General features: G+C 40.8%; 1 long non-coding RNA gene across 1 annotated transcript; it reads left to right on the top strand.

Annotated features, from left to right (window-relative positions):
* Positions 1-3,562: 3,562 nt before the first annotated feature.
* Positions 3,563-5,137, top strand: LOC143207788 (uncharacterized). Its single transcript, XR_013008752.1, has 3 exons — positions 3,563-4,071; positions 4,683-4,773; positions 4,848-5,137. It is a non-coding gene; the product is annotated as an uncharacterized LOC143207788 (long non-coding RNA).
* The last annotated feature ends 18,779 nt before the right edge of the window (positions 5,138-23,916 follow it).

Below are 23,916 nucleotides of genomic sequence, written 5' to 3'. Positions count from 1 at the left end.
TGGCAATGGCAGAAGCAGTAAAGGATGCAATGTATTTTTCAGAGTTTCTCAAAGAAATAGGATTTTATGTGTTTTCGAAAATGACTGTTTACAATGATAATCTTGGCGCGCAGTTACTGGCGAAGAATCCTATTGTACATCCGCGTACTAAACATATCAATCTTAGATTTCATTTTTTGCGTGATGTTTTCAAAGAAGATAATTTTAAGTTAGAACATTTGTCATCTGAAAATATGCCGGCTGATGTACTCACGAAACCTCTACCTAAATATAAACATCATTTTTGTATTAAACGTATGGGCATTGGGCTATGTAATGATTGTTAATGATGCTCGCATTGGGAGGAGGTGTTGTAACGGCGCAATTCGAGCATTCTGTATGAGTGATGTGCGCATGCGTTAGCGCGGTGGTAGCGTCTTCGCACTATTCGTTTCGTCTGTTGTTGCGTATGTTGCCTTCTACACGTGTACTACGTATTGTTCAGTATTATCGATATGTATATTAAGTTCTTCAATTATACTAGCAAATATCGCATTAATACCTGCGTCAAACTCACTTAATCCTAACAAAACTAAACTCGATAATAGAATTCGGACTGTGTCTAATGGTTTTACTCGTAAAAATATATTGGAAATTTGTATCCAAATACAATTTTTACCCATTTCTGCTGGCTAGGGCGACGAAGCGACGAGGGCTTGGAGCGCCTTGGCCAAGTGGTGCAATAAACACGACCGGGTAATCCTCCGGCCAGCCAGGTAGCTCGAATCCGACTAAATGACCCTATTCTTTTATATTTTTCACTTCCAAAAATACGTGTTGCAGAAAAAGAAATGGAGCTAACAGTAAACTTAATCCCTCGTCCTATCCAAAATAAAAACTTAATCCCTCATCCTATCATAAATAACAGGCTGACAATAGGCGTTCATTTTGGTTGTCTTACAAATTTTTAAGTTTACTGTTATTTAGGATAGGATGAGGGGTTATGAATAGAACTAGCCTAGTTCTATTATTATTTGGTCTTTAATGTCTTTATGGTTATTACGACTATTAACTCTTAAGGGTACGGCTGGTGGCCCATTGCTGTTCGGCCATAGCACAACAAAAGCCCACACTTACTTTTTCAGAAGCTTTTGCTCCAAAAAGTATATTAACGGTTTCGGTGTTATTTCAGCCGTTTGGCATAATACCGTTACCGGTATTGTCCGGTATGTATATTTTACCGGGATTAAGTCCCTGATTTCACACAAGCAATACTTTGTCTTGGGCGAAACGAAGAAATCCTCTCTCGTTTGTCTCCAGTCTCCTTAACTGTACTATACACTAAAAAGTAGTAGTCACCCTTTGTACAGGGTGAACCACGAATCGTGATCAGTGAGTGATTAATCTGTTATCAACAGTCCGATCGAAGATGTTTTCATCAAATATAGCGAATCCAATTTTGGTCGATCAACCGCCTCTCTGGCTATAATGTAGACGTCGAGCTTACAAACCAGAAAATTTGAGGATGATTTTTGGAAATACGTCAACCGCGAAAAATATCCCAGTACCACCAAATGTAGCAAATACTATTCTTGCTTCGGATCTACATACCCGTGTGAATCGGCATTTTCATACTTACAGTTAACGAAGACTAAACAACGTTCTGTCCTGACTGATTCCCATACTATAGACTCATTATTATTATCTTTGTCAGGATATACACCTAATTATGATTGCTTGGTTAGAGACATGCAAACTCAGTCTTCCCATTAATGTTAAGGCAATAAAAAAAGGATTTAATTCTAAATCTGTCTTTATCTGTAGCTAATTTGAACTAATATTGTTAATAATTACTCATGTTGTTTTAATTCCCCTGGACGATTTTTTTTTGGCCCGTTAAATAATCTATGTACTGAAACACAGTGTATAAACATAGTATGTATTTCACACCTCCCTCTCACCCCACTTAGACTACGCCTATGACAACAAGTTGATCGCGATTTTATTTTAAGATAAAAAGTAGATCTTATGTACACAAAAGTTGGCCACCCCTGAAATACAGCATGGTTTCAACCTTTGGTAAGAATATCTTGTATGATATACGAAGAATTAGGATGACAATAAGCAAATTCACTCTAGATTACGAAATCACGACCGTAATCATGATTCTGAGATTACTATGACACAATACTGTGGCCATCACTACTGTTTATAATACTGTTTATATTATTCAAAATACAAAGTAACGAAAAGAATAAGGAATAGATAATGGGAACAACTCGTCCGGGACATCGTCAATCTTTGACACAGCAGCTTCTATTGCTTGGAATCTGCACCCTAAAAAAATTTATTTTTTTTCTACAGTTTATAATTTGCTCACAGTTGCGTAAACAAATATATAAAATGCACGATGTAAGTTCGAGTATTTTCGTTTCTTTCAACCTAAAAGCATTGATTTTTGCACGTGATATCCATAAAAATTGCCGTGAGAGCTGCTGGACCATACTTATCCTGAAAAACCCTTTCGGTTCTTCGTAAAACAGTTCGTCGAAATAAAAGTTCTTCATAACTGGTTTAGTTACCGAAATCGATATTAAACAGTTTTCGAAGTCTGATTCTGAATCATTCAGTTACATTCCATTTCAATTACATTGTGCTCCAAATACATTAAATTTCAATTACAATGTAATTCAACTACCCAAATGGCGCTGAGACGTCTAAAGGATATATTTTAGACGCCTGCCGCAAGACATTCAGACGTCTCGAAAGTCGCTGGAACACCGCTGGAAGGTCGCTGGAATACGTCTAATACACGTCTTTTAAGTTTTTACGGTTGAAATGAGACGTCTAAAAGGGGCATTTTCGTTCAGCAGTAAAAACGACGTTTCCAAAATGGCTCTTTTAGACGTCTAAAAGACGTCCTTTTGGGACGTAAGACGTTGAGACCTAAAGAAGACGTAATAACGACGTGTATAAAACGTCGTGTGCTATGTGGATACGATTATTCGCGATTAGCGTAATTACTAGCAATTAAATTGATATTAAATGGTTTGAATTATCTCATACAACTAGAGGATAATCTATCCTATGCTGAATATTAAATTAATTTATATTTTTATGCCAAGTTCTGCAGAAAACTACGCAAAATATATATTAATTTGAGAGTAAAATGTGTTCTAACTCTCGGGAACTTTTCTCCAAGTTGTATATTAAATCTAGAAATAGAGAGAGAGAGATTGTATTTAAAACTATTAATTTCTCTTTCTCAAAAATGATGTGAGATCTCATCTTCTCTGGCGCGGGAGGGGGAAATCCGCTCTACCGTCGGTCTAGGTGCTGATCCAGGCTAAGCGTCCGCTCTACCTTCGGTCTAGGTGCTGATCCAGGCTAAGCGTCCGCTCTACCGTCGGTCTAGGAGCTGATCCAGGCTAAAAGTGGGAGGGGGAAATCCGCTCTACTGTCGGTCTAGGAGCTGATCCAGGCTAAGGTTTTTAGAGGGGGCAGCACTAAACCGGTGGCAACGAAAACCCGGGCGTGAGCACTCTCATATCCTCTCTGTTACAGCTTAAGCCCCCTGGGGGAAACTGCCGTTCAGTTTTCAGCAGTTTTCAGTTATTCTCTCAACTCTCAACAGTTCGCAAGTTCTCGTTCGCTTAGCTCGGTCGTAATATCTGTGGTTGTCAGGAGGACGCCGCCGCATGTCACATTGTACTTTCACTTTCGAGATATTGTCGTTTAAAGTTTTGATCACTAATGCTTTGACAAGGACATTGGTTAAATTGTATTATTTTTTCGAGCCTTTTGAATTGATTTTCGTGACGTTTTTTCTGGTAAATACCTAATCCTACACTATAAAGTTCAATAAATGCATAAACTGAAATTTTTTGAAATTGTGACATGCAGCGTTTTTCTTGACACAATCACAGATATATTACATAGCTTCGCTCTGTGGTTACACGTTACACTCGCGAGTGCGGTCTGCGTTGCGGCATTTGACTATTTGACTATTTATTAGATTGACTTGCTTGGATTATGTGATTACGTGGATTACTTGGATTACGTGCACTACGTGGAAGGAAGGAAGAACGGAAGGTATTTGTACATATTTATATTGGTTGATCGGTTTCATTTTGCTCAAATGTCTCCCAAAATCTTCGCGTGAAAAAGCGTGAGAACGCTTGTCGGCACACCACGCGACAGTGCCATGTGCCATCACGTATGAGGTGCTACGGGGCGAGTATGTTCACTTCAATGTAGAGTCCAAAATAGTAAATTGTTTGTTTCTTTATCACTTTATCACTCTCTTTTCATCATCATTATTATCATTTATCACTTTAAACAAATCCAACACAATTCAGCTTTGGCCCATTCAGATTAGAATTAGCTTAGCAATATTCTAAATCGGCAAAATGATGGCTTAAACCAATTCAGTAAGGCAATTTAATCTTCTTCACTTGCTTCTCATCATCGAATTTTTTTATTTCTGGTAGTACATTCTTTTGTTTGTGGTTCAACTTTAATCGATTTTTTATAAATATCATTGCAATGTTTGAATCAGTTAGGTATATTAGTTGATGAAAAACGTCAGAAGACCTTTTGTAATTGTAGCACCAGAAATTAGAAAATTCGTTGAGATGAGCAATAAGCGAAGAAGATTAAATACTCACCTTTACTCACTGTGTAATTGAAAATCTAATTTACAGAACGGAGGATAAATATAATGTGCTATCCAGGGAAGGAGGAGAAGGAAGCTGCGGCAACCGGGGAAGATGAAGACCTCTAATTTTTCACGTGGTACGTATATCTAATTATGCCATTCAACACACATGCATATATTGTACATTACTGATTTTCTTTGTATTTTTTAGGTATCCCACCTATGCCAGAACGTGCTACGGGCCACAAGTTTTGGGAAGCAGGGGCAACAACGTGTAATAATCACAATATACAGGGTGTTCCGTTTAAATACGAACACCTAAATATCTCTTCAGGTTATTGTGATGCAAAAAATATTTGTTACGTAATGTGCATGGTGTCAATGGACCAAATATCTGGCACACCGTGCACATTACGTAACAAATATTTTTTGCATCACAATAACCTGAAGAGATATTTAGGTGTTCGTCCAATAATAAAGCATAGTAATAATAAAAAATTATAATATTTATTATATATATATATATATATATATATATATATTCCTTGTGTCATTGTCATGTGTCTTTACCAACTTCCTGCGGCGTATTAAAAAATAAGAAAAAGTAAATTTTCTTTTCCCTTATATGACACTTTGTCTTTTTTTGCATGGGGACATTTTAATCTTAGCTTCCATCTCTTGCAATCAATGCAGAGAATTTTTATTTTGAACAGATTATTTTTTTTTCGTTTTCTCTCCTTGCATGTGACTGAATATTCATTCAAAAATCAGTATTGTCGGTAAAAAGGAAAACTGCTACATATTTGTACAATAGAAATTTACTTTATCGACATCTGCCACATTAGTGCGATCTGCCCTTACCGACGGCGCTGCCCTGTATAACGGCATTCGCCGCATTAATCAGTGCGACCGTGCTGCCATCTTGCGGGGAAGCGGAATCCAGGATAGAGTGGCGTTCCAGCTGGACTGCAGAAAGCTGCATTCCGCGTGGGCTGGTTCCAGGTGGAGTCTACCTGTAATCGTTTTCGACACTTCACGTGGAGTCCGTTGTGCTATCAGGGAGGCTTCTCGAATCCATAGAATATATATCAGTGCAGTGTGCCCAGATTCCACGCTTTTTTTCGCGCATGCGCGGCTTTTTAGCCTCAGTAAAGTACGCTTCGCGAGGAAATGTGGCACCTTGAGCGCCATGCCGAATGTTAAGAAGTTGATATGAACTGATTATGAAAAACGAATGAATGACACAAGTGTATTTGTATATATATTCGGCCTTGGCTTTGTGTGCAAGAGAAGGGTCTAAATTGATCTGTTAATTATTAATTAATTAATTAATTATTTTCACTAAAGTCATCTGAAATTGGTATGCATATAAGTTACCGAAATCTATAAAACGCATTTTTTAAATTATCATTACAGGCCCATATAAAAAAGTTGGCAAAACATCATATTTTAAAATTTTGTATAATTCCTACCAATTGCAATCGTAAGAAATTTTAGTTTACTTATTCTCTAGCGAACTAGCCGGTCTAACATCTTAAAAAAATTCAAGTCCTTTGGACCAATTTCTAAAAAGTTATGCGATTTTTAAGCGTGTCCACTTATTATCGCCGCTGACTGTAGCTGCCTGTAGCTGCCTCAGGGCTCTGCTACATCATCGTATCGGCCGCCTCATAGCTACGTTACTGTTTTGACGCGCATGCGCGAAAAAAAGCGTGTTATCCAGTGTTATCTGGGCCAGAGAGTATATGAGAGTGCTCACGCCCGGGTTTTGGCCGTGCCGCTTTTGTCTCCACATCATGTTTAGCCTGGAACAGCTCCTACATCATCTTTAGCATGGAACAGAACCTACATCATCTTTAGCAAGAAACAGAACCCACTTTACTGTTAGCACATCTGACGACATCTGTGACAATCTGTGTCGCTCGAATATTTCTCTTACGCCCTCTAGGATATATTCTGACTGGAGTGAGAAACAGAAGGCCACCAGAGGCCACCGACGAGATACTGTTAAAGACTGCCAGCCTTATGGGAGTTGGCGGGACTCGAATTTTTCGGTATTTCTTACGCCCTCTAGGATATATTTTAGCTCCATCCAGAGAAACAGAAGGCCAACGACGGCATTTTGTCGGTACAGAAGACCACTGAGGAGATTCTCGTCGCGATGCATCGGTGTGAATGCGAATTATTACGAAACCATATCGATTATTATTAAATGTTACATTCTCCGCCATATTTCAGACGATGTTTTGGCACTATTTTAGCACTATTTAGAACTTTTAGCGATGTGGTATATCAGATCACTGTAACTTTCACGTTATCCCCGCGCCCACACGCGCCCACTTACTGGTCCCGCGGAATAACACAGGGGCTGGCAGTCTTTAATAGTATCTCGTCGGTGACCAGAGGCCACCGACGGCATTTCGTCGGTGCAGAAAACACTGTATCGTGTTAGCAACGCGCCCGCGCGCTACACCACGCTACACTCCCCAGCGTACCTTTACTATATCCGTGTGCGCTGCTTGTGCGCTTATGCCAGCCACAATCTATTTTTAGCACTTGCCATGTTGCCATGTTGTATTGCTTTACAGCTTACGGAAACGAAACTGAAATTCGACTGTCGAGCCGTCGAGCGTATGAATCGCAATCTGGAGCTAGCCTTCGGGTCCCCGTGCAGCGAGGATTTTTTTTTTATTTTTATTTTTCATTACTTTTTTAATTACATTTTTTAACCTTCCAAAAAATTAAAAATGTTAAAACTATGTTCAAAATATGTATTCATTTTAAATAGAAACGTTTTGTTACTGTCATAATTGCATTAATAAAAATTGGTATATGATCGAGAACAGGTTGATGGTATTTATTTGGACTGATTGGAGAATACGAAAATGCAGGAAGTATTTTTTAGTTTATGAAACAATTTGTAGATTTATTAGTTGTCAAACAAATAATAAAATAAATTGTATAATATATATAAATTGATTTTATACTAGCATACACAAGTTTATTTATTAAAAAATACAGTCATAACTATAATTATAATAGAATTTCATAAAATGTATATTGAGGTTATTGCAAACTCATCTTTTTTCGCAATGATGCTCTAATTTTATTGCTTCTCTCGAATGTCCATTTCCTTCCGAGACAGTGGCGTTTCTAGCAGGTGTAAATAAAAAATGTTGATATAAAATGTATCATAATTAAACTACAATTATTCTAATAACGTGGAATGTAGTACATATTAAGTTTTAGTTACCCGGATTTTCTTCTTCGACGTTAAGCACTCTTTACTGCTTCTCGTAATTTACGTATATGCAACATTAGGGTGGACCTTATTTTTCGACCATGAAATTTTTTTGGTCCCGTAAACCAGAATTGTGACAAATGTTGAGAAAATGGTCTGGAAAAATTTTGGGGCCGTTTGAATAATGGGAAAATGAGTTTTTAATGGAAAATGGGAATTTTTTAAATCTTGACATAAATAGACGTTATGATATATCGTTGAATTTGTCTTTTTTCTCTTTAAGAATCCATATATAGCATAAACAGTTGTTGATAGAAAAAACATCCGTGACCTTGAAAACTTTAAATAATGACTTTGAAAAAATTTTTTTCCTTTGATACTATATCCACCTCCTTATATACTACAACTTTTGTTTGAAGAGTTTTTTCATATATACATAACTGGCAGAGATATTACATATAAATAAATTCATTAATACGCTCCAATCTACAAAAGAACAAGAAAGCGAGCTAATAAAAACGTGGTAAGAATAGTTCTAATATCGGAAAAAGAAGTTATTATGAATAATAAGTAGTCTGACTGAAACATGGACTGAAGGTGGTCAATGATACTGCTGAACGGGGCGTTAAACTAATGGAGGATCATAATAAAATTTTATCTAGAAACAAAGAGGAGAAATAATATATGTATACTATACAAACTGTGATGGAAAGCAGTATCCTGACGCCACAAAGCAGAATTTGTCAAAGGATTTGTAAATATTTTTTAATATAGCGAGAAACACCTGATCAATCCCTACATGATTAATTGCATTTTTAAGAGGCATTGAAGACAGCTTATTAACTGAGAGTTATTAAATTTTTCATTTTCCTCAGAGTCAGTAAGTTCTTTATTTTTCTCGGAGTCATTAAGTTTTCCATTTTTCTTGGAGTTATTAAATTTTTCATTTTCTTCAGTGTCGTCAAGTTTTTTCATAGAGTCATTGAAGTTTCCATTTTTCTTGGAGTCATTCAATTTTTCATTTTCTTCAGAGTCATTAAGTTCTTTATTTTTCTCGGAGTCATTAAGTTTTTCATTTTTCTTGGAGTCATTGAAAAGTCCCTCTTTGTCGTTTACGCGCTGTCGTTAAAAAAGTTCTGGTATGTTGCTAGTCTAAAAATATGATCAATGCTATTTTTCAGTTTCTCTAAAAAATCTGCATTTGTCTAATTTTTGCGTGTTTTTCAGTTTGTGTAATTAACATTTTGAACCAAAAAATCGGGAAAAAATCTCAAATATCAATTTCAATTAAATGCAGTTATATGATTAAATTAATGCAAGTAAATAGGAAAAATTGACCGAAAATTGAATGGCGCAACGGCTGTTTTAATAATTCGAAGGACTACCTCGTCCGGCTAGAACCTTCATTCCAAATTGTAATATTCCAATATTTCAGTATCATTTTAAATATTTCAAGTACTATTTAAAACTATTAATGAGTTTTAACGACAAAATATTTTAAATGGAAAACTAAATTTTGACAAATAAAATACGATTATAGCAAGCTTGCTATAAATGTCGAAAACTCGAGTCAGGCCAGAGACATTATTTTCAGGAAACACTATTCTATGATGACGAACGGAAAAAAGGGAAGTGAAGCTCGAGGGCTTCGGTTGCCGCGGAGTGGAGTGAAACATTGTAACATGATACGGGTCGGGTCGGGTATATCGATGTAAAATAACACAATATTTTTTAAGAATTATTATTTTATATTAAAACGTTTGTAGCTTATTGCAACGTTGACCGATTTTGACGAAATTTTCAGAATATGTTTAATTGACACATATCTATAAAACGTATTTTTTAAATTTTCAATGTAGGGCCATATAAAGATGTTGTAAAATGCAACTTTTAGTAAGTAAGTAAATACGTATTTATTTATTTATTTCAGCCTCGTGGCCCAGAAATTGGACTTGGATTATAATTCTCGAAGCCATTCATCCCTCTATTTATCCATTCATCCGTTCCTCCACCCATCCATCCATATCGCATGCCACATCAAATACCTTCCCCGACGGCACACCGGCTCGGTTTCAGCCTGGCCCCTGTGCACAAAAGGGCGCGTTTTCCGCCTGCCGAGGGCTCGAGCCCAGGGCCTGCCGGCCGGGCTAGGATTCAGCCGATTTGCAAGATTGCAAGGGTGCGGGATTCGCGTTCTCATTGCGTGATAATACAAACACGGGTTTTTTCAGTAGTCAAAAACGCCAAATAAAGGTCAATCTAGGCAGCAATCGCCCTCAAAGGTCTTATTTATTAACTTATTATACTTTTGTCGGTAACAAGGGAGACTGCTACGCATTTGCAAAGTACTGCCACATTGATGCGACCCGCCCTGTGTCGCGCATGCGCGAGAAAAGTTGGGCCCAATCGAAGCACTGATTGGCCACATTAGTGTGATACCGTGCTGCCCTCTCAAAAACAGGCTGAATCCCAGCCCGGCCGTCAGGCTCTGGGCTCGAGCCCCCGGCAGGTGAAAATCGCGCCCTTTTGTGCACAGGGGCCAGGCTAAATCGTCCTGATTTGGTCTCAACGCTGAGCCAAGCATTGCGTTAGCCCGTAACGTGTCGGGCTGGGGCTCGGCTAGCTGGGTCCGGCGGTGGGCTCGGGCAGACTGTGCTGTCGGGGATTGTCTATGTTGATCTATCCCAATCCCAATGTCTCCCCGCTAATCCCGCCTCTCTCTTGATTATCTCTTGTGATTAATTCTTTCCTTTTTTCTCTATACTCCTAACCCATTCTACAATTTCTCCCACTCTTTTCTCCTGTACTATCTTTTCTATACTTATGTTAATTTTTTCTACCCCTTCACAGTCTTCTGCCAGGTGTTTTAGTTTCCCCAAGTGTCTCTCATTTTTTCTACAATTCCGATCAGTTGCTATTTTTGAAAAAATTATTTTCACATCCTGTACTAAACTAATTGTTCTAGCTTCCCAAAAAGTTCAAATCGTATAGTACAATATTAAAGAAGTTATCATTTTTAGAGCGTCCGAAAATTTTTGCGAGTCACAATATGTACATATATCGCACAGAACACAATTCTTCTTTCTATTAAATCGCATTTCTTAGGTCAAACAATTGCGTTTTGTAATGTATAATAACATGTAATAATAATGTAAAATGTAATAACGTTAAAAATTACTTAATATACACCCGCGGTAAAATCAGTATAAGTATAACTTTCGTCCTCACAGCAGAAACGTCGAAAAAATTTTGACAATGATGTCCCACAATTAAAAAAATCTGAAAAAACTTGACGACACTGCCTGCTGTAGTACTTTATCCAGGAACCAAACAGTAGAATAGCATGTTTTCATATTTTCTAGAAATCTGCATTTTTCCGATTTTTGGGGTTTTTTCATTGTTTACGACTACAGTTTGCAACCAAAAAATCTGAAAAAATTCTATAAAATGCGTCTTAGGATCCAAAATATGTAACATTTTTTTTAGAATTTTAGAACGTATTTGAGACCGGAAAATTGCGCTCGACTGTGCAACAGGCCTAACGGTTCTGGAGAACCGATTACACTGTCCAACACCAAATTTGTTTTCAATATACTGTTGGGTCCTTCTTATAGAGTTTTTTGCGCTGATTCCGAATCTGTCCTTAATTTTTCTCCTATACGCACAGTTTTTGAAAAACATGGCTTTGAAAAAAAACATATTTTTCAACTTTAAACAAATATTGTGGTTATTATAAAAGATATTGAATTGTTCTTTACAGCAAAAGATTCTGTACACTTTCCCGAATACAGTGATATCCATATTAATACATTATGATTGTTTAAACATGTTTAAACAATGATTAAAGACGGAGAGACACTACTTTTGCACCAATTTTTGAGGATATTTTTCAATTTATCTCAAAAAATTAGGGTCCAGCGGAAAATCGAACTATACCACGCGATAGAGCAGACTTTTATCTTGTAACAAACCTGCACGAAGCAAGCTTGTTACGAACAGCTGATCCCCGAAAGAACCCGAGGTTCCCCGAGACCCACCGATCCACACCGGCGTAAACAACACTCCTCCGAAACTCCTTGAGCAAAGTGTCATCCACCCAAAGACCAAAACACATGAAAAACCATAGAACACACCTTACCTCACCACCAACCCTCACCTCCAAACAGTACATTTTGGGGGAGTATAAAAGGCCTCCGAAATATGCCAAATTATCGCAGTCCTGCTTAGGCGACCTAAGCAACCACCACGCACCAGGTACCCGATCCTCCGACGACGACGTCGTAACCAGTCCACCGTAAAGTACCGCTCCTTCAACGAGACGTTGAAACCAGCCCGTCAGAATCCCCAGCTATCGTTCCCTCGACGAAGACGTCGACGCCTGCACCGACGACCTCCAGTAGTACCGTTCCCTCGACGAAGACGTCGACGCCTGTACCGACTACCTCCAGTAGTACCGTTCCCTCGACGAAGACGTCGACGCCTGTACCGACTACCTCCAGTAGTACCGTTCTCTCGACGAAGACGTCGACGCCTGTACCGACTACCTCCAGTAGTACCGTTCTCTCGACGAAGACGTCGACGCCTGTACCGACTACCTCCAGTAGTACCGTTCCCGTGACGAGACGTCACCTCCTGCACCGAACCCCACTGCCACTGTTCCTGTGACGAGACGTCACCTCCTGCACCCCGAACCACACTGTCACCGTTCCCGTGACGAGACGTCACCTCCTGCGCCGAACCCCTTTGAGACCGTTCCTGTGACGAGACGTCACCTCCTGTACCCCGAACCGCCCTGGCCCCGTTCCCGCGACGAGACGTCACCTCCTGCACCGAACCCCGTTGAGATCGTTCCCGTGACGAAACGCCATCTCCTGTAGGGACCTTTGACGCTGTTCCTGTGACGAGACGTTTGACACTGTTCCTGTAACGAGACGTCCCCGAACCACCGTTGACCCCGTTCCCGTGACGAGACGTCACCGCCTACGCTGAACCTCCCCTAACACCGATCCTCCGGCGAGACGCCGTACCCTGCACCAAATCAAGCTCCGACTACCGCTCCACGACGATCCTGCGATCATCACGCATCATCACCGTCGTTACGAGGTGGCGAGCATCGCCTTATCACTAAAACGTCGTCTTGTTTATTTCGTACCCTTGCACCACGTCTTCCCGCTCCGACTCTCGCGACGCGAACCCCGGCACGGCGAGCTATTCCCGCATTAAAGAGACCCCGGTCTGAATAACCGATCCCGCGAGAAATCGGCCCCGTTACAATCTTGAGAAACCACCCTTTCAAGTTTGTAACGTCGACGTTTTTTTCGAACCAGAAAACAAAATAACTAATATAGAATATTAGAATGTAATGGAGAAGCGTTTGAGCATCTTCTTCAATAAAGACATTTTTTGAAAATATCTCGAGATCTAATAATTTTTTGCCATGTGTACCCCAATCATTTTTTACGTAGAATGAACAGAAGAATCGATCTGTGTAAAAAACAATATGCATTTCTATATAAAGAAATGATGCAATTGTTAATTGCACATGCACTGCTGCATCCAAAAAAAGTTAAAGACATACAGATGTAGTTTTCTTCGAACCATTTATCTTTCTCCTTTTGCATTTTTTTGTAAATGCAATAATAACCGAGTTATGACTTGTAACAATTGCGTGAATCACCCTGTACCCAGACAACCAGGGCTGCACCGGGCAGCAATGTCGCGTTTTGGATCCCTGCTGCCGCGAGGCTGCACGGAAAACGGTGGGGGATTTTGCCTCACCGTAAGAGGGCAACACAGTCGCGCCAATGTTTCGAATGCCGTACGCAGCGCCATACAGGCACGTACAGGCCTTGTACTAGGGAGCAGGGGGTCTCTCGCCCCGGTAAGGTGATACAGAGCTGGTCGCGCTGATGTGGATCTTCCACATTAAGATGTCGGTAAAGTAAATGTCTATTGTACAAATGTGTAGCAGCAGCAGCAGCAGTCTTTCTTTTTACTGACAAAAATTAATATTTTTATTTAAATTACATACTAAATACTATCAGGTCGTTCGGAAAGTAATTTTGTTTATCGTGTAGGGATGGCAATGCTTCTGTTTGTCATTACTAGACTGCGGATCTTTCTGCAAAATAAAAAATGTCAGCGTCGATTACAGGAAATAGAAACTAAATTGAATTGAATTATTTCTTCAGCAAAGGAGAAAACGAAATGACTTTCCGAACGAGCTAATACATTAACATATTACAATAGGAGAGCTGCATAAAGTCTAAATAAAATCAATCTCATCATTTTCATACAAAGAAACATTTACCAGTTACTTTTAAGGTTCGGTAGGTGTAGAGGGTTGAAACGTCTTCGTGCTAAAAAAATGTGTCGTAGAAGGGAAAAGAAACTTAATTTATAATTTTCGGCTCGAGCGCGTTTCCAGCTACCCGAGTGCATCGGGCTGCCCGGGAGTGTCTCGATCTCGTCGGGCGGGTTCGGAAAGAATCGGACAAGTTCGGGCGAGCGAGTTTTCGCGCTACTCGAGATTCAATTCTGCGTTCGCACGAACTTGTCCGCTTCTGTCTGACGTCTGAACGCGCTCGACGAAGTCGAGCCACTCTCGGGCCACCGGGCCACCCGATGGTGTGTCACGGATAGACTGCGGATCTTTCTGCAAAATAAAAATTTACTATATCGATTGCAAGAAATAGAAATCAAATTGAATTGAATTGTTTCTTCAGCAAAGGAGAAAACGAAATGACTTTCCGAACGAGCTAATACATTAACATATTACAAGGAGAGCTGCATAAAGTCTAAATAAAATCAATCTCATCACTTTCATACAAAGAAACATTTACCAGTTACTTTTAAGGTTCGGTAGGTGTAGAGTGTTGAAATTTATAATTTTCGGCTCGAGCGCGTTTCAAGCTACCCGAGTGCATCGGGCTGCCAAGGGGTTTCGAGCTGCCCGGGAGTGTCTCGATCTCGTCGGGCGGGTTCGGAAAGAATCGGACAAGTTCGGGCGAGCGAGTTTTCGCGCTACTCGAGATTCAATTCTGCGTTCGCACGAACTTGTCCGCTTAGTCTGCGGATCTTTATGCAAAATAAAAAATGTCAGCGTCGATTACAGGAAATAGAAACTAAATTGAATGTCATCTCTTCCCTTAATGATTTTAATAGAGGAGAAATCATATATTGACATCTTCAATTTAAAAAATTTTCCAACAACTATCAATTTCATCTACTCAAGTTTGCTATAAATGCATAAAGATCCGCAGTCTATTCGTGACATATCAAGCGGCCCGAGAGTGGCTCGACTTCGTCGAGTGATTTGAAAATTACAGTCAAAACGTGTTGGTCGAGGAAGTGTCGACTTCCAGCTCAATAGTAATGACCTGTCATAAATCTCTCTGTAGAGAACAGCCCCGGGAACGGCACTGAAAGAAATCGAGTCTACCGGGTTGGGTCTGCCTGGGTCTGCCTAGCCCGACCCCAGCCGCGCGCCCGTAGTCTCAATGTGTTGACTTCGATGGCGCACGCTGCGTAGTATGTGTGACCGCTGTAATAAGTATTTCAATACAGCCGAAAATGCGTGTGAAACGAGTCCTGCCTCCTCCACTCTGATCCAATCGTCCGCGCATTCGCACCTAGACACGTCACCGTAATCCTGCCTGGGAACCTTCTTCTCAGGCTTACACCAAGTACAATGTCACCAGTTCGAATCCATGCGTGTTGGCGTCTTGCCGCCATCCCCTACAATTGCGTAGTATGTAGTGGGCGGTAACGGTATCGTATCCTAACCCACTGCTGTTCCGCTATCGCTCGTACTTACGAGGCAGTGTATTGGATCACTTGTTGGACATAGACAAATCTAAAATGTTTTTTCACTACGTGAATGAAATATGTAATTTCAGGACCGACGCTGTCGATCCTTACGTCAGAAAATGTCTGTTCCAGGGTTGTTACCTTTCACTTAAAAAGGCATCGTTGGTCAAGACTGGTTGCTAATATTATTCTCGAGGTGTAAATGGGGTTATTTAGTCGTATACAGCGTCCGTTGCCAGCTCCTTGTGACGCCAATTTTTATATTTCCATTTCTTTTGAAGGGCTCATTTTACAGTGGAAACTCCAAGGAATATAAACATATTTTGTTCAAAATTTAAATCACTGACGCACAGTGGTCTGGATTGGAAAATCGTGTGCCATTTTGTTATAACTTTTGAACCAGTAGAGATACTGCAATGAAATTTTCACTAAAAATATTTAAAAAATAGTCATTTTTAACTATAGGTAATTAAATATTTTTTGCATTTGTTAAACAATAATTTTTTATAAATTTTCATTGATATTTTTGATTTAAAAATAAATTTTTGGAATATAATCGTACATACTATTGTTTACTTTCTAAATATGTATTTTTTATATTTATGTTTCACACATGTGTAACGTTTTATGGAATACGTAAAATATAAATTTGAGAAGTCTTGTTGCAATCAACATACACAAAAAAAATTACCGTAAAGGTAAAAACGCATTACAAGCGTGTCAAAGATATTTTTTATAATAATTTATAATGATTAAAAAACGAAACGAGCCTACTACCTTATATCTTTAGCTTACTAGAGGTGAGCGAAATATCAGAACGAAACAGAATTGAAAAACTTCTATTATATTTTAATACTAAAGAATTACCTCGGATGCAATATTTAACACTAAAATCTTACATTTTTCGCTATGTGAAGTCATCTGATAATAATTTGTACCAACAATATACCTCGCAAACATTCTATTACCAACTTTAATGGCTTTAAACAATAATAATTTGAGCGGGCGGAGAGGGGCGGAATTAATTTTTTCATGATTATTTAGAAGGAAGGTGTACTAAAAATATTCTAATTAATTAGAAAGCTAAACTCGGCTAAACTTTAAAGATATACCATCTTAAATGGAAAGGACTTCACAAATTTTTCTTACGGCATTGAGCATTATTATATAAATAGAGTATTTACGTTAATAAATAATAGAAAGATATGATTTTTATCACAAAAGTCTGCTCTTCAATATAAAAAAAAAAGCGAGAGATAATATTAAATAGGAACGTCAGGGCACCGCATCACAGAGAAGCAATTTTTCTCGTGAAAAATCCTCCTCTTAAAATGTCCTATTTTCAATGTTTATTGCAACTATTATATTTATTAAATTGTACTATTTTCTTCATTTCCGAGGTCTGTGAACATTTGGGAAGCAATGTTTATAGATATCGATACGAGAAAGTTCGTTTTTGGGCAGAAAGGCACACGATTTTCCAATCCAGACCACTGTGTGACGGCTCATCGAAAAAGACGTAAAAAACGAATTAGTTTAAATTTTTCGACTCCATACAGTTGATGGTCGAGGTTAAAAAAATAATTTTGCAATAGCCCAATCCTTTCCTAATAAAACCACCAAAAAAAAAGTGTAGCTCAATCGGATTTCAACGGAAATATGATTTCATTTGTTTCGTTGACAAAAAATTCGATTTTTTATAAAATCCTGAGGTGGTAGACAAATTCTGAGACCAGATTTGAAATAAGCGTGCAAGAATCTACGGGAAATGATGTACAGCATGTTGCAAAAAAGTTTTATTGAAATTGTGCAGGTTTAACGAATTTTGTCAAGGTTAAAAAACGTTCGTACCATCATTTCCCTACTTTCCGCATATTCTGCAAAGTTAGAGCTTTAATTTTAAAAAAAATTCATCGTTCTATCTCTTTTCTATCGAAAGTTATTCGACTTTAACACAGAAACTTGCGGCGACCCTTGCAGCGACCCTTGCAGCGACCCAATAGCTGCACGGGTCGCTGCAAGGGTCGCCGCCTGGATCGCGACGGAATGGCCAAAAAAGGTGTGTCACAGCTCTGACCGACCAGTCCTGAACCGCTAGAGGACTCATCAGTAAGGCGGGCCCTGCCCGAGACGCTGCGATATCGGAAGGTGGTTTAAGACTGTATATATAGAGATCGGTGACGGATCAGGTAGCAGCGAGAAAGGTCTTTCTTTGACTATCTGTCCATCTTGTGGCAAATGTAGGAAATTAGCTGCCACAAAAGAGAGCGAGTTATTATTGTCCGCTTCTGTCCGAACGCGCCCGACGAGGTCGACCACGTTCGGGCCACCCGCCCGATGTGTTACGGATAGATAGCGGGTCTTTATGTAAAATAAAAAACGTCAGCGTTGATTACAAGAAATAGAAACTCAAAAGAATGTCATCCCTTTCCTTAATGATTTTAATAAAGGAGAAATCATATATTGACATTTTCAATTTTAAAAATTTTCCAACAACTATCAATTTCATCTACTCAATTTTGCTATAAATGCATACAGATCCCAAGTCTATCCGTTACACATCGGGCGGCTCGAGAGCGGCTCGACATCGGCGAGTGATTTGAGGAGTTGGTGACAGATGGATAGACCGTATGGCGATTAACTTCATCAATCGATTGAATCAATTCGATCAAATTTGTAGCCGGTCAAATCTGGAGTCGGTGAAATGTCGGCGAAAACCGTGTGCGCCGTCAGGCGCAATGTTCGTCGAAATGTCATAACATCTCCAAAAATTCAAGTCTTTTAGTCTCGAATCTAATGTCGTTAATGCTTCGTACAGAGCTGAACATTTCGCTTTGAAACTTTAATTCACTGTGTGAAATCAGGGACTTAATCTCGGTAAAATATATATACATACCGAACAATACCGGTAACGGTACTATGCCAAGTGGCTGAAATAACACCGAAACCGTTAATATACTTTTTCGAGCAAAAGCTCCTGAAAAACGAAGTTTGGGCTTTTGTTGTGCCATGGCCGAACTGCAATGTGCCGTACCCTTAGGAGTTAATAGCCGTAATAACCATAAAGACATTAAAGACCAAATCGGTCTAACCAGATTCCTTGGGGTTACCGTGCGCTCGCTACCCCCGCCATATAAAAGATTCTGTAGACTTTTTCAAATACAGTGATATCCAATATTAATACAGTATGATTGTTTAAACATGTTTAAACAACGGTTTTGGAAACAGCGGGACAAACGATTTTTTCGAATCCATATTTATTAAGCTTAAGATTTTTAAAACTAAGAAAATGAAAAAACACTATCCGATTACCCGAAATGTCATCGAAAACGGTCAACACATAAACCAGATATACATAGTAGGCATTGAAAGATGTAAAGAAAAGAATCTTTGAATTTTTCTGCTCACGATTGATCTAAATCGCAGTTTCTTATAATTGTTTTAATTTTTAATTGTTTTCGAGTATCCATATTTCCATGCGAAATAGAACTACTTGTGGTGTATGCATGAGTGAGTGAGTGAGAAAGGAAGTTGGTGAGTGAGAGTGAGCGAATGAGTAAACAGAATGAACGATAGGTCGAATTAGGAAAGAATGTGTGAGAGAATGAGAGAGAGAGAGAAAGAAAGTTCGCGAAGCGAATTCGGCGACAAGCGCGTCGCAGCAGACATCGACTGGTAGTCAAAACCAGCAGACGTACACTTGAAACATATCCTAAACTTGTAAAAGTCTACATACCTTCAATAAAAGTTACAACAGTTCTCAGAAGTGGGATATGAGACTTCACGTGTCGCGGAAACATATCCGCGATTAAAAAGAAAAAAAAAAAACATCGTTAAAAGACGGTAGAGAGCACGTGGTGCGGCAGAAGTCGTTGTGATTTTCGGAGACGGAAAGCGATTACGAGGGATACTTTCGCGCAGTGAAAAGTAGTGGTCGTGAAGCTTCGTGTAAGTGGACGCGAAGTAGTGGTGCCGAGAGGAATTTCGAGGCCGATTAAGGGGCGAATACTCGATTTCGAAGCGGCGAAGAGTCCGGAATCAACATGGCGGTGCCATGCCAACACTTCCGCAACCTGGAAAACGTGCTACCGAAATTCGATCCGGTGTCCAAGCAGCTGTCTGTAGATGAGTGGATTGAAAAGATCGAGGAATATGGTGATTTGTACCAATGGGATGACATAGCGGTAAGACACTATGCCCTATCTTCACTCGAGGGCGTCGCAAAACGGTGGAGGGATAGCCTCCCGCGCCGGGAACGCACATGGGCAGAATGGAAAATCATACTGCGTCAAGACTTTCCGTGCAAAAGGAACACCCGGGAGATGCGAGTAGAAGCACAAGATTACAAACAAGCCGTTGGGCAGAATATTATCGAATACTTTTACGAAAAACTCGCAAAATGCAACCGCGCATTAATGACGGATGAGGAAATCATCGAGTGGGTTGTAAACGGGTTAAATAATCCGAGATATAAAGATTTCTTAGGTCCGTTAAGACGCTACAACAAACCAAGCGAATTGTTGGCCGATTTGGAAGCAGGGTCTGCATCTATACGTGAGAACCCCGTAGCGTATCAACGTGTAGCACATGGTGGGCCAGCACGGACGGAGAGCAAATGTTTTGTTTGTAAACAGCCAGGACACGAAGCACGACATTGTATGAATAGAAGCAGAGCGGTTACTTGTTTCAAATGTGGAAACACGGGCCACATATCACGTGTCTGCCCGACGACTAATCGAGACGGGTGGGGAAGCGAGCAGACGGTAACATCAACAACTTCCACCGGGGCAGCAAGAACGGGAACGCCAGCCCAAACGTCAGCGGTCATGCACATCACGGAAGACACGCATAGGAAATATTACAAGGATGCCTTCATCAACGGGCATCCGATAAAATGCTACATTGACCTAGGTAGCAGCGTGGTAGCAATGCGGCAGGATGCCGCTGACGAAATGCAGCTCACGTATCATGAGACGGTGCTGAACCCGTTCGTGGGATATGGAGCAGGACAGGTACGTCCGATTGGTGTATTTACTGCTAATATAAGTATCGATGCCGTAGAGTCCCGCGTCACGGTGCATGTGGTACCAAGCCGCTGCCAGGCAATACCGCTCCTCGTTGGACATCCATACACGGAAGCTGAGGGAGTTGTCATACTCAGCCGGGCTGGCGAACTCATAGTCGCCCCTTCATTAGACCAGGTGTATCAGACAACGGCAACAGTCACGGCTCCGTGTCGGGCGACACTCGTAGCAGAAGAACCGCGTGTGATTCCACGAAATTATCTAGGGCATGTGGTGGTGCGCAGCGAGTTACCAGCGCAGGACATTTGCGTTGAAGGAGGACTACGGGAGCGGTCTCTCAGCGTTCCGAGATGCCTCGTCTCAACAGATGCAGAAGGACGAACGGTGCTACCTGTCCTAAACGTAACACACACGCCGATCACCGTGCAAGGAGGCGAGGTGGTCGCTCGGGGTGAAACGTGCGAGGAAGTAGAAAACATCAGTGACTACCCTGACTTGGCACAGGAGGTCAACGACGACGAGGTCGACATCCATGAAGTAGACACCGATCTTGACGGTAAAGAGGCGGAAAAACTTGTAGTTCTGTTAAATGCAAACCGCGATCTTTACGCGAAAAACTTTAGACAATTAGGGAAAGCTAGCTGCGCGGAAATGAAAATAGAAGTAACAACGGACAAACCCGTCGTGTATCGGCCGTATCGTCTATCGTATTACGAACGAAAACAATTAGGCGATCTAACGGAAGAACTAAAAGACGCGAACGTGATCGAAGACAGTCAATCGCCGTTCTCGAGTCCGGTAATACTCGTCAAGAAGCAAAATGGAGATGTCCGAATGTGTGTCGACTATCGGGCACTAAATAAAATCACCCTGAAAGATAAATACCCGTTACCGCGGATTGACGACCAAATCGATTTATTACGCGGCTATCAATACTATAGCACGATTGATCTATTTAGTGGATATTACCAAGTCCCAGTAGAACCGGCATCGCGAGAAAAAACTGCGTTCGTAACGCCAGACGGACATTTCCAATTTCGTCGAATGCCTTTCGGTTTAACCAACGCACCGGCAGTCTTTCAAAGACTCATTAACACGGTTTTGGGATCGCTAAGGTTCGACACGGCAATAGCGTATCTTGATGACATTGTTATACCAGGTAGGAACGTCGATGAAGGGCTGCAGCGATTGCAGCAGATCTTCGACCTTTTGCGGGCGAACGGACTGCGGATCAATTTTAAGAAATGTCATTTTCTGAAGCGCGAAATTGAATATTTAGGTTATGACGTATCGGCGGGGAAGATTCGACCAGGGAAACGAAAGATCGAATGCGTAGTTAATTTTCCCGTGCCAAAGAATATTAGAGACGTTCGAGGATTTGTCGGGTTAAGTAGCTACTTTCGCCGATTCATAAAAAACTTTGCGGTAAGAATGCAGCCGTTAACTGTTCTCTTGAAAAAGAATGCGACGTTCGTTTGGGGGGCAGAACAGAATAAAACTTTCGATGAAATGAGACAGTTACTTTCCACCAGGCCAATTTTAGCTATTTATGAACACGGCGCCGAAACCGAAGTACACACGGACGCGTGCGCGGCAGGGTTAGGTGGCGTTTTGATACAGAAGCAGCCGGATAACACGTGGCGACCTGTTAGCTACTATAGTAGAAAAGCCACCCCCGAGGAGATGAAATATCACTCGTATGAGCTTGAAGCGTTGGCGATAGTATGTGCGCTCGAAAAGTTTCGCGTTTACCTCATAGGTATACATTTCGTTATTCGAACCGACTGCAATAGTTTGAAAATGCTAGCGGACAAACGTGATTTGAACCCAAGGGTTGGAAGGTGGTTCGTAAGACTCTCCGAATTCGACTATACGCTTCAACATCACACGGGCAAAGAGAATCAGGTAGCGGACGCGCTAAGCAGGAGTCCGTCGGGCGAAGCCGAAGATACGGCGGTGATAGGACTTCCGGTATTGGGCGTGCGCATGACGACCGATTGGATAGCAGCGATGCAAAGAGGCGACGCCGAAATTTTACGCGTACGCGATGCATTAGAGAGCGGCGACGCGAACGTACACGCGAAGTTCACAATGTATAACGCGCGAGTTTACAAAACCACGAAAGGAAGGTGGCGATTGTACGTTCCAGCGGAACTAAAACACGAAATAGTGGCAGAAGCGCACCGATCGTTAGCGCACTTAGGTATAGACAAAACCCTCGCAAAAGTGAAGCAGGAATACTATTTCCCAAAGATGCGCGAATTCATCACCCAGTACGTGAATAGATGTATAGCGTGTCTCTATCATAAAGCGCCAACAGGTAAGAAGCCAGGATTTCTACACCCATTGGATAAGGGCGACAGGCCGTTTCAAAGTGTACACATCGACCATTTAGGGCCATTACCAGTTACCGATAGGGATAATAAGTTTGTAGCGGCGGTAATCTGCGGATTTAGCAAATACGTAGTTTTGAAGGCGGTAGAAGATGTAAGCGCGGCCACGACAATAAGATTCGCGATCGAATTCATGGCGCACTACGGGAAACCAATGCGTATTATATCGGACCGCGGGACAGCCTTCACAGCAAACACTTTCGCCCAGTTTTGTAGCGAGCACGAGATACAGCACGTCAAAGTTGCAACGGGTACCCCGCGAGCGAATGGCCAAGTAGAAAGGATAAATAGCGTAATATTAAATTGTCTAGCTACCTCTACGGACACGGTAACGGGCGAAGATTGGGATGAGAAGCTGTACGAAGTACAATGGGCGATTAATAGTAGTTGTCATAGAGTTACTCGTCGTACACCGCATGAGATCATTTTTAACTATAAAATAAACGGATGGCGCGACAACCCGTTAACACTGGAAATTAGAGAACTGAATGACGAATTAGGAGTCGAGGAGGAAAAACGCGATGTTTCGGAACTATTATGCGAAAATAAAGAAAGTATGAAACAACAATATGATAAGAAGCGCAAGGAAGCGAGGAATTATAATAAGAACGACATTGTACTAGTTAGGTGCAAAGCTCCTGCAACAGGAGAAAGCCGAAAGCTAGCACCGAAATACCGCGGGCCTTATGAAATCGCGGAGGTCCTAGATAAAGACAGATATGTAGTGCGAGATATCGAGGGCGAGCAGCAGAGCCAGCGCGTGTATTCAAACGTGGTCTCAGTCGACCGACTAAAATATATATCTTCTGCCCG

The sequence above is a fragment of the Lasioglossum baleicum genome, chromosome 4 (genome assembly GCF_051020765.1).
Source record: "Lasioglossum baleicum chromosome 4, iyLasBale1, whole genome shotgun sequence".
NCBI lineage: Eukaryota > Metazoa > Arthropoda > Insecta > Hymenoptera > Halictidae > Lasioglossum > Lasioglossum baleicum.
Note: the sequence above shows the minus strand (reverse complement) of the source record. Positions and strands in the feature narration are given on the sequence as shown.